Source organism: Haemorhous mexicanus, chromosome 19 (genome assembly GCF_027477595.1).
Source record: "Haemorhous mexicanus isolate bHaeMex1 chromosome 19, bHaeMex1.pri, whole genome shotgun sequence".
Taxonomy (NCBI): Eukaryota; Metazoa; Chordata; class Aves; order Passeriformes; family Fringillidae; genus Haemorhous; species Haemorhous mexicanus.
In genome coordinates this window covers 204,723-212,698 of record NC_082359.1, presented here as the reverse complement: position 1 = coordinate 212,698, position 7,976 = coordinate 204,723, and positions in this window count along the sequence as shown.

The window sequence follows — 7,976 nt, the reverse complement described above, 5'->3', positions numbered from 1 at the left end:
CTCTGGGAATGCAGGGCAGAAGAAAGCTGCTCCTCTGGGAATGCAGTGGGCAAAGGCTGCTATGCTGTTCCCTGGTCAGATTGGATCCAGGTAGGAACACTTGGCTCTTCCCCCTGGGTGGAGCATCTCCCCATGGGATGATGGAATTTTATCAGCCATGAAGGGACACTCACTGGCCATGAACAGAAGAGATCTCCTGGAGGGAGGATGGGTCATGGAAGAGATAAAGAAAATGGCCCCACCTGGTTTCTACAGGTGGCCCAGTGAACGGAAGATAACTGCCCTGTGTCTAACAGATGGCAGTAGAATACACACCCCTGGCCACATCTTTCATTTCCCACCTAAGACATTGTTATCCTTGGCTCCCGTGTCATTACCCTGAACTCCTTTATTTCTGTCATCTCCACAGTACATCATCCTATCAGCTCAAGGCAGTGAAGATCCTCCTCCACTTGTTCTTCCTATGTCATTATAGTAATTATTTGATACTGCTCCACCATCTTCCTCCATGTCAAGCCATCCATCAAAGCTTCACTGGAACTGACCAAAACAGTCACCATCTTAAACACAACTATAACACCACTGCTAAACCCCTTCATCTACATGTTCAGAAACGCAGAGGTGAAGAAGAACATCTTTACTAAAGCTTAACCCAGGCAGACAAACAACTGTGTCCAAAGATCTTGTCCAGGACTGTCTTCCCCAGTCTAGCAGAAAAGAAAAGCTTCAGAGACATCTCAGATTCCAAAAAAGATTTCTGTTAGAAAGAGATGGAACTGTTCTCAGCTCTTAGCTAAGGTAATATAAATATTCATGACACAATCTTCACAAACTTCACTTGCATCAACAAAAAGAATTTCACACATGGAAGTGAAAATAACAACTACGATTGTCTAGAGGCAGAAAATCGACACAATTCCTACCCCTGGCCCCTCTGCCACAGTCTTAACACAGCAACTGGCCATGTCCAGCCCTCTGGTGTTCAGGACATGCCTTTGTTACACTTCAGAACACAATAAATGTGTGCCAGCAGCAGAGCCTCAAGGGTGTATTTGAAAATAAACAAAACTGACTTTCTAGAAGCCATTTGTGCTGCCAGATTGGCAGTGAGCTGTAATGACCATGACACACACCCAGACGGGAAGGGAATCTGAATCGTTTATTCAAAGAAATGAGCTGGTTTTATACACTTTTTCAAGGCACAGTGTTTCTTTACTTGGTAATTCTCACTATGTGACATATCACATGTTGCCACATCAGCAACACACTTTCTAAATATCCATCTATGGAGTGATCCCATGCTGTTCACCTGTCAGCTTCTGGCAGGCTCCTCTCTGCAGGACTCTGCCATGTGGCACCTCCTCCTACTAAGGTGAGGCAGAGAAAAGCCTCTCTGTACTGCCATGTGCTTCTTTGTGCTGCCATGTGCTTCTGCAGGCATGTCCCACAGCCTGCAGCTTAACTCCATCCCGTCTCTTCCCACTGTGAGCCCCTGTTACCACTGGAAGTTCAGGAAAGCTCTTTCTCCCTTTCCAAGTGGACCAACTGTGCTGTTTCTTTTGCTTCTGCCTCAGGCTGCAAATACAATTGTCTCTTCAGGCTGTAAACCAAAATGATGGAAGCAGGTACCACAACATAGCCTTGTGTGTCCTCCTCTTTGAAAGCACAGACTGTAGTTAGTGAAAGGAAAAAGTGGAGAAATACAATAATAATAATAATAATAATTTAAAAAGTAGCAATTGTAAAGGTCTGTCCTTTGATCACTGTCACCTCCAGAAGCTTCCAGTTTTTTAAACACTAATCTCATTTCCCTCTTCTTTCTTTTCTCCAAGTTTTTATTTCCTGCTGGCTTGTAATTTTATCCTTTGGCCTGTTGTAAATGATCAAATAGGCAGCCAAATTTATAAAAAAATTTTAAAAATTTATTAGATCAATAACCAAAAAATAGAATATTTGTTCTGGATTGAAAGGCAGGATGTATTCTATTACCATCTGTATGGCAGTTGTCTAGGTGTTAAGTGGGCAATTTCCCCTTATCTCTCTCCCTGAGAGATCACAATCACTCCTCCCTCAGCAGGGGGCATCCCGTGATAAGAGGCTATTGAATGTCACTGCATGGCTGATAAGAACTGTAACATCCCATTGTGAGATGCTCCGCCCAGAGGGAGGAGCCGAACATTGCTATCCAGATATAATCAGGAGATTCTGGCACACCAGCACAGCTTCTCCACTGGATTCACCAGAGGAACAGCAGCTGCTTCTACTTCCACGGATCTGCGGAGGAAGAATCACCCTTTTTCTACAGGACCCCCTGCTCCAACAGAACCACACCTGACACCTCAGGAGGACTGCAGCCACTTTTCCAATTGGACTGCTGCCAGCACCCTGACCAACAGGGTGTCAGGTTGAGTTCTGACTCTGTCATTTTAGTGTACTGCATTGTTTTTATTTTATCATTTTATGTTTTTTCCCCCCTTCCCTATTAAAGAACTGTTATTTCCTGCTCCCGTATTTTTTTTGCCTGAGAGCCCCTTAATTTAAAATTCATAGCAATTTGGAGGGGTGGGGAGGGTTTGCATTCTCCATTTCAGGGGAAGCTCCTGCCTTCTTTAGCAGGCACCTGTCTTATCCAAACCAAGACAATATTATAAAACCACCACAGCCAAGACAGCGTCAACCCCAGACTCTGACGCTGGGTGAACCTGGGTCAAACTGGCGTAGTGTCAGCATCTCCCCAGAGTTTCACACCAACTGGTCCTGGTAGCCAGTTTTTATACAGTTTATTTTGCCTGGAGCAGAAATGACCTAAGATTTCTGTAAGTCCCTGCATATGTATGACGGGGACTGTACAGATTCTGTCCCGTACAAAAGTCAGTCCATAGGATTGGATGGCTGTCTGAGCTCCTCAAAATAGTCTTCTTTTCAATTGTAGCCAGGACATCCCCCGTTCCTCGATGTAATCTCTCCCAGGTGCCGTTCTGTGAATGTTCTGGACATTCTTGGGAAATGGTTGATGATCACCCCGGAAAGACTCATTCATTCGTTAATAGTCATGATTTTATCTGGGCGAGTATGGGAAATCTTTTGAATTGAAAGGAAAGCCCTGCTTCTGGCCATGGGGGTCAGAGGCATGGTTGGATCTTTATGATTTTTATACAGTTACAAAGCATGAATTATCTCTATCATATACTAAAGGCCCCACTAGTAAGGTGCTGGGAGGAAAATGACTGCGAGGTCTCTTCTCCATGATAGATTTATTTATTCAGCCAGAGCTATCTTTGGACCAGGGCTGTTACAACCTACCCCTAAAGGCAAAGGTAACTCAGGTTCTTGTTACTAGATTCTTTGGAGCAGATTAGAGTGAAATGACACTGAATGACTGGTGTTTGTATAAATATGCACAAGTAGGGTTTATTGTAGAAAAATGTGATTGCACAGTGTTATGGATGAGTAATGAGATAATTGGCTCTCACAATTAAGGGGTGAATATTATAGGTATGTTAAGAGAAGTTTTATAGATGTATAGTTATGTTACTGCAATGTGTTCCCCCAGTATTGTTATCATGGAATGACCTGGGTAGTCCAGACATTTCGGAGGGTTGGCTTGTTACTATGGTAATACCTGATCTCCAATCAGAATGTAAGAAAGTGATCTCCACCACTGGACAGCAGGGAAGGAGTTGACTAACAAGGCTCTAGGAGAGGCTACAGATATAAAAGGCAGAGCATCCATTCTGAAGATGAGCCACATGTCTGGTAGTCATGTTGGGGTTCCCAGCACTTTTTTCCCAGAGTAATTTTTTCTCATTTGGTCCTTTTGTTGTATTTTTGCTAAGGTTTAATACATTTTTAAAATTTTAAAAAGTGAGCTGTTGTTTCTCACAGTACAGACAAGTAGGTATGCAGTCGTTTTTGTTATCTACAGTAATCTGACAAGAGTAGGAAGATCTCATCACCCAAAGGCCTCAAGACAGACTTGGTCTTTTCAGATCAGAGATTGGCCATTACACATCCAAAAGCTCTCCTTCTCCATTTTAACAAATCACCCTAGCATCTCCACAAATGGGAGAATGTTTTGAGTCATCATCCCTTCCCAGTTTAGTCTCTCACAAGGGGCCTCCTGGTATCTGGGATGCAGGATGGCAAAGGAATGTTCTGCTCAGTCCTGGACTGTCTGTACTCCCAAAGCCCTTTCAGACCACAGGGCTTTTGATTAGTCCGCAGACCACCTGATGTTGCCTCCCTCCCCACCAATCCTTACCCTGGGGCTCTGGGCATTATCTGTAGAGGAGAAACCCCCACTAGCAGTCCAGAAGGACTGGACTGAGCCTCTGGCCATCCCAGCACTCATCTGGGACACAACAGGAAGCTGGGGCTGTTTTTAAGGTAGATTTTCCACCTCTGACAGCAATGCTAATTAGAATGTCCCTTGTTCTTTCTACCTGAACTAGCCCCCTTTGGAGTCCTGCTTGTGTTGAAAAGGGAGGGGCAAGATGGAAGGGCAAGATGGAAGAAGTGGCACCAGCTCTCTGACCAAAGGGCAGGGTGGCCCATCTCCAGGGCAGTTCAGCACATGGTAGGTACAGTGGATTTTGGGCAAAGGGACATTCTGGCTTATGAGCAGTCACCTCCAGGGCTGGTGGGTTCTCTGGCACAACTTCCTTGGCAGAGACAGAACTGGAGGTGGCTATAGGCGAGCTTGGGCTCTCATGGGGGCTTGGTGGGCAGGACAGTGGTGCCCAGGGTGGGGTGGCAGTCCTGCATACCAATGTCCTTCCAGAGGTAGAGGGCTTCCACTGTTTTGGGGGTGACCCCCAGGCAGGCGTATTTGTGCCTTAAGCTGATCAAGAGCAGGGCCAGCATGTGACCCAGTTCCTGCTGTGTTCCCTGGTACATGGTCAGGGAATAGTCTCTGCGGAGAGCTGTCCCATCCCATGGTACTGCCAGGGCACTCCTGGCCCAGCCAGAGCTGCATCTGGGAGAATGCCAGTGGAGGGGATGCCCAGCCAGAGTGCTGGCATCCCCACAGACAGGAGATGTGATCCCACATCAGGCAGGGATGTGACTGTGTCAGCATCTTCCTAATCAGAGACTCCATGTCAGAGCCCCCGGCTCTGCTCCTGCTCAGCAGCACAGGGCCACAGTACTCACACTGCTGAACCCAGGACCTGATCCTGAGGGCACTGGGAACTGGTCCAACAGGTGGGGAAGGGGGATGAGTTGGGGTGGAATGAGACATGGTACATTGTGACCTGGGTGTTCCAGGTCTGCAGTCCTTTTTCCCTGAGGGGCAGCATTTGCTGGTGGATGCTGAAGGCCAGGATTGTGCAGCAGAGATGGCATCACAGGTGTGAAGGAGGCTCTAGGAGACCTCAAACCTGCTAAAGGGAGGCTGGGGCTCAATCCTGACAGGAAATATGGGTACTAATGTCTTTACAAACGACTTGATGGGTGAGGATCTTTAGGAGAAAGAGGTGTTAATGTCTCTACATCAAGATGCAAGTCTGTTGCAGAACCCAGACATTTGGCCTTCCAAACTTTGGGTGAAAATGTCAATGCATATTCAAAGAGGGATATGTGGTAGGCAGCTCAGGAAGGCTGTACATTCCTAGTTCCTCAGCCAACGGGGAAGGGAAGAGGGTAACATGCGGCCAAGAGTTTAAGATAAAAGGAGGCAGCATCCTCCAAAACCAGGAAACTGCACAGGGTTATGTCCCAGTGGATTCTCTCCCTTTACTTGAATAAAGTTGTAGGACTCCTCTGTTTCCTTTATGGACAATGGCTTTTCAGAGAGTGGCTTTTCTGCACAATCCTCAGCTGCCACAGCACCTCCTTGTTTTCCCTTTCTGCCCCACACAGCTCCCTGTTCCACCTCTGTTCTGGGCCAGCTGGGGTTGCCTCCCTCTGCACCAGCTCCCCCCAGACATGTGCACTGGCTGCTGCTGCTGCTCCTCCCTTTTGGATTCTAGAACACTCTGGGTTCCAGTGGGAGCCCAGAGCTTCAGAGAAGCTGGCCTTTAATTTGTGACAAGTCTTGCCACAGCACACAAAGCGTCTCAAGTTGACACTAAATTTGGTGCCTAATGACAGTCCCTTGACAGTGACCCTGGTAGCTCATCCCTTCCTCTCCCAAACTGCAATGATGTCAGCTTTGCCTGTTTTTGGTTTAGTTACCCTTCTTTCAAAGATTCCCAGATATTTTTTTCATTCATCCACTATGCACACAGTGATTCCTGGAGGGCTGCAGAAATGCAACAGCAGCAGCGGTAGTCTCCTCTGGGGTTTATAGAGGGAACACCCTCTCAGACAGATGCTCTGAGCCTTCCTGCAGCCAGGTTTTACTCCTAAAAATGACACAACTGAAAAGCTCCAATGATCAGTAACCTAGCTGAGCAGTGATCAAAAAAAAACAACACTCTTTATCCCACTGAAGCCTAATAGTGATGTTTGTTGGAAAAATAGCATCCCAATAAATTCTCTTGTGCCAAACACAAAAGTTTTGGTACAAAAGAAGAAGCTTCTGATTAACCAAATAAAAATATAAACAAGCAATGAGAGCAGATACTGTTTTGCCTTCTTGGGGCAGGAAGCCAGAATGTCCCTCTGCTTTGTAAAGGACATCCTTCTCATCAAAATGAAGAGCTCTGGAATGCACCACAAGGCAGTCAGTGCTCACCAGGCTCTAACAGCAGTTCAGCCTGGGCAGCTCAGCTCAGCTAAGTGCTTGCACTACTTCAGTGCTCCCAAGAAGCACCTGGACCCCACTTGCCTCTCAGAAAATGTCTATAGATCCCAAATAGCATCCTCATTTGGGAAAAAAAAAATATACATACATACATACATATATATACATATATATATATATATATGTTGAGCTGCAGGCAATGGGATACAGGCAATGGGAGGTTCTTAAGCTTCTGAAGAACAGCTTGCATTTTATTATCCAAAACCACTGTAGAGTGCAAGCAGAGACAGGAGGCAAAGTGAATGTGGAGCCCCATAAACCCTGGTCCATCCTGAGGGAACTTCTGTGGTGCTATGTCCAGGCTGGCACTCCAGGTAAACACATAAAGAATGTCACTGACACAGAAGCAAATCAAGTGCAGGCCACCAGGATTGCTGGGGCTGGAAGTAAGGGAAGCATGAGGGGAGGAACTGGGTTTTTTCATTCTGGAGTATCAAAGGCTTTGAGGATCCTAGTTGCTGCCTTCAGAAGCACCTGCCTAATGAGAAGATGCCAAGGGGACAGTGCTGTGTCCTTAGAGGTGCATGGTGACAGGACAAGCGTTGATGGGCACACAATAGGACATAGGGAATTACAGCTGGGTACACAAGAGAAAAAAACTACCATTAGATGGCTCAGGTGCTGGAACAGGGCCCAGAGAGTCTGTTGGATCTCCATCCCTGGAGACACTAGAAGCTCAACTAGAGGAGAACCTGAACACCACCCCTAATGGAATCTCTTTGGAGTGGGAGGCTGCTCTGGAGACCTCTGAAGGTCCTTTGCCACCTACATTGTTCTGTGATACACTGAGCAGCAGTGATAGCACAGATTAGGCAAGAAAACTTGCAAAAGACTTCAATAAAACCAAGTAGGTGAAAACAGCCCTGCCCACAGATGATACCAGGTGAAAGGAACACCCCACAAGAAAGGGAGAGGAGGACAGAGGGTTGGTGTGCTAAAAGGTAACTGAAACAAACCCAGCCCACCCTCCAGATTTCTCATTGTACTTCACACCTTTGTGTGGGAGAGTTTTGTTTAGGTCTGTTTGGAGGATACCTTGTAGGAGTCTACTAGGTGCACAGAGCAGATGTCTTCACTCCAGCTCACCCTGAGCTGTTCTGGCAAAGTGCAGACAGTCTGTCCATTGTCCCCAGCCTGCTGGGGGCAGGCTGTGGAGTCCCCTCACGGCCTCCTTCCGTAGTCCATCGAGCTTTTCCAACTGCTGGGCCAGTGGAGGACATGCAGCTGGACA